Genomic DNA, 4162 nt, shown 5'->3' with positions numbered 1-4162 from the left:
GTCACTACGGTGCGTGAACAATATCTACTTTCAACACAAAACGGGTTGAACAAAGAAAAACAAGTCCGGTTTCCTTTTTGCAACAATTGTGGATAGTAATTGGCACTTTTATTCAACGAAGACTAGCCTGCGAGCAGGCTCTCAGAGGTTCGAGGTACATGAAGGGCCTGTGTTGCCAACTGCGGTTTCGCAGTTAGTGGCCACGTCATCCTATTACAATAACACAACGATTGCTTTTTCACAAATATAGATTTTTAAAGACTAAAATCAGTAAGAATAAAATTTGTTACACTAAAAGTGCAGTCAGAAAAGTAAAAAATAGAAAAATGTATAGCTTATCTGGTGAATACCCCGCCACTTACTTGCATAATAATAACATCCAATTCGTTCTGAAAGTTGAGTATAGTAATAAAGTCGATGCGAAGGTTTAAGTTTTTAATCAAATAGAGTAATGTTTTAAAACTGAATTTGTTTTTTCTATTCTTTTACAAGTGCGCGTGGAGCCAGGAGATGCGATTCATTTACTTTCTCTTCCTTTGATTGGATCAAGAATTGGACTAAGAATTGTTTGTTGAAATTTTTTTCATGACAACTAAACAAAAAGTGTGCGATAAACCATAATACTACCCTTTACTAAAAACCTACCTATCTCCTTTGCTCCGGGAGTCTCAGTGGGTGCTCTGTTTTTGAAGGAATAAACTAAGGTAAAGCGCTTGTCGACTTCGTCCCCAGTCTTTAAATCATGATGTGGGAGGAACATTCCTCTACTTTGACAGATCAATTATATTTAATTATAATTAGGGGCTTTTGTAATGCTATACCCTTTCGATAATTCTCGACGAATATCAACGATTTATTCCCACCAACAAATAATACCACAAACAGTATTTTCCTTTCCTTTCTTCCACTCTTTTTACATTGGAAATCAATATTGTTGACACAACCCAGTCACCTCGTTACTGACATTCATTGAATTCATTAAGGGTGGACAATTCCTGCACTTTGACAGATCACCAAGAAGTGGTATAGCCTCCTTAAAAGAACTCCAGCAACAGAAAGGGCAAAGAAAGATAATACAGTTTGTCAAACTGCGAAACTCGGAGATCCGTGAACAGTTTCAGTTTCTAAGTTTTTATTATGTATTTTATATCATGAAAATATCACAATGTTATGCAATGCTCGCAGTTAGCAAAAGCTAGTCGAGGCGAGCAGTGCTTACAAATATATTCCAGATAAAATGGTTACAAATACATAACTACACATTCACATAATAAAAAAATAAATTGGTTGTAGAATACAGTTAGTGCAGTGGAGAAGAGCTTAACACTTGCACAGTATAACAGAAATAAACATGAAAAAAGTAATTTGAAATGAATAAATAAATGACTAACTACATGACATACTAAACTGAGGCGTCGAAATTTGCCAATATTATCGAAACATCAATGTAGTTATCATATTTTATGGCGCGCCATCTGTAGCAAAATTACGTTTCTATAAATACATGAGAAACGAAACAAATTAGTTTCGAAAAGGTAATGTAATACGTTTCGAAATGTAATGTAATATGTCGAAATGGGTTTCGAAAGGTAATGAGATACTTTCGAAACGAAATGTGATTCTTTTCGAAAGCCGGTTGCCATAGCTATAGCATGTAACATGATAGTCGCCATGTACATTCCGTCACCAGAGTCTGTTGCTATGGAATGGAGTGTCGTCATAGTCGTCTTATATGACGTATATCACGTGCTATTCCCCAATTTACTCTCCTCCAAAGAAGTGGACATTTTGGCTTGGTTGTCGTGGTTAAGTTAAAAGAAGTCTTTCAACTTCGCAAATATCAGCCTTAATAGTCACTTTATTCTACTGTTTTCTTTCACTTGTCCCCTATTCTTCCAAAGTTTTTTTTGCCGCTTCGACGGGTCTACGCCGTTAAACGCATTTCGTGCATCTTCAAATGGTACAACTTGGCTTTTACATGCACGCAATGACGCCGCCAAAGATTCTCCTATTTCTGTTGTTTACTGCGATTTATGTGGAAAGGTTTGAGTGGTTTTCTTTCTTGGTGGTTTTGTGGTCGTTCAATTTTTTACCTATTCTCCCGTGCAAAGTTTCTCCCTTTCATGTTAGTCTGTAATTTAAATGTCGTGATACCAAAAATAATTTAATAGGTTATACTGTGCATTATATTTTAAGCTGAAATATTTATTTAGCTTATAACGGAAGATGTTTTTTTTTTTCTTGTGATCAGGCAAGACGCCAACAGGCAATTGCAGCAGTTCGTGTCATCTATTTTGCAACTGTTGCAAGAAATAGATAGGTGTAACAGTACTCCTTTGGATAGGGAGACTGCAGAATTTTTGCTTCTCAGATTGGGTGGTTCGATTCGCCACATGCACCAGGTCCTTACTTTTATTGAAGGGTCTCCTCAATTTTCACAAAGTGAAGTTAATGACATTAGAAATCTTGCCAGAGAACTAGAGTTGATGAAAGATTTGTTCGAGAGATTGCCAGTTTTCACTCCTAACTGCTATAGGGCTCCTATCCAGCATACTGGTGCCATTGGCCGTCCAGCTTATGAAATATCCAGTGAACAGATAATGCTTTTGCGTTCATGTCATTTTTCTTGGAACAATGTTGCAAGCATTTTGGGTGTTTCCAGATGGACCATACGAAGAAGGGCCAATGATCTTGATATACCACCTTCTTTTCTAACATATTCTCCCATTCAAGATGGAGACTTGCAACAAATGGTCCAAGAAGAACTTTTGTCAATGCCTCGTTGTGGGGAGCGCTACATGCAAGGTGCACTTAGACGACGTGGTATCTGGCTCCAGAGATGGAGGGTGCGAGATGCCCTGATCAACCTTGATCCTATTGGTCGAGCCTGCCGCTGGGCACAGCAGATTCCACCTTACAGAGTGCCACATCCTAATTTTCTCTGGCACATAGATAGCAACCTAAAATTACGCCACTGGCGATTTGTGATCCATGGGGGTATTGACGGTTACTCCCAGTTAATTGTTTATCTAAGGTGCAGTAGCAATAACAGGGCATCTACAGTGCTGTCATTGTTTAGAGAAGCAATTAATGTGTGGGGTCTGCCTTCACGTGTCACAGCCGATGATGGAGGAGAAAATGTGGCTGTAGGGGATGTCATGATTCATTACAGAGGGGAAAGTCGTGGAAGTTTTATCCCAGGGCCAAGTGTTCACAACACAAGGATTGAGAGATTGTGGCGTGAGGTGGTTCACTGCATTTTATACATTTTCAAAAATATATTTTTGCATTTGGAACATATTGGTGTGCTGAATCGTAACAACGATATAGACATATTTTCATTGCATTATGTTTACATGCCAAGGATCAACAGTAATTTAGTACACTTTGTGGATGTTCAATAATCATGGACTTTCCACAGAGCATGGGTTATCCCCACATCAGTTGTGGATTTCTGGCATTTTGCAACATCATTCATCCAATAAAATTACTCTGGTGTTAGAGGGGTCATCAATGACAGTATGCCTGCTGATCTGGCTATGTATGGAGATTACCCAAATGCACCCTTACCACAAGGGGATGATAATGATTTATCCGGAGTAGAGGTGCCTCCAATCTCATTACATGTTCCAGATCATGTACTTGTGGTGTTGCATGAAACATTCCATCCAAGGGAAGAAGATGGAAACCAAGGAATGAATGTTTATATTCAAGTCAGGCAATTTTTAATTCTTTATTTTGGTTCTACAGTGTAAACAGTTCAAATCATAACACATTGACACAGACATTGGATTGTGAAGATTATGCACATAGAATTATTTGTCCTTACTGAGTGCAATGTCGAGTGTAATAACTTACTGGTACATGTAAATGGATGTCTGGTTGATGCTGGCTCCTGAAAGTTACCTTTTTGTGTAACAGATTTCAGTAGAGCAATTGGCAGCATACTTGTCTGTTCTGTGTTGAGTCAAAGGGCATACGGGTAAAGCTGACTCCTGAATTTCACCTGAGATTGAATTCAGTTGAGAATTGCAGCTGTCTTGATGCTCAACATTGACTCATGTCATGGAAACTATTGTTGTCTTAAAATGTACTGTTAAAGTTGTCTCTTGTAAAGTACCTACCAGTGTTTTTTAATCAAGAACAGCAGCTTACATACTGT

At 38.3% G+C, this 4162-nt stretch overlaps 1 protein-coding gene across 1 annotated transcript in view; it reads right to left on the bottom strand.

Moving 5' to 3' along the window:
- The window catches only part of LOC137995009 (ATP-binding cassette sub-family C member 4-like), a 29159-nt gene extending 28442 nt beyond the window's left edge, over positions 1-717 (bottom strand). The window contains exon 1 of the mRNA XM_068840584.1: positions 646-717. The gene's annotated coding sequence lies outside the window, so the exon portion shown is untranslated. The remainder of the gene's footprint in view (positions 1-645) is intronic.
- Positions 718-4162: the final 3445 nt, after the last annotated feature.

The sequence above is a fragment of the Montipora foliosa genome, chromosome 3, assembly GCF_036669935.1.
Source record: "Montipora foliosa isolate CH-2021 chromosome 3, ASM3666993v2, whole genome shotgun sequence".
In the NCBI taxonomy this organism is placed as follows: Eukaryota; Metazoa; Cnidaria; class Anthozoa; order Scleractinia; family Acroporidae; genus Montipora; species Montipora foliosa.
The sequence above is the reverse complement of the archived record's forward strand: the minus strand, read 5'-3'. Positions and strand labels throughout refer to the sequence as shown.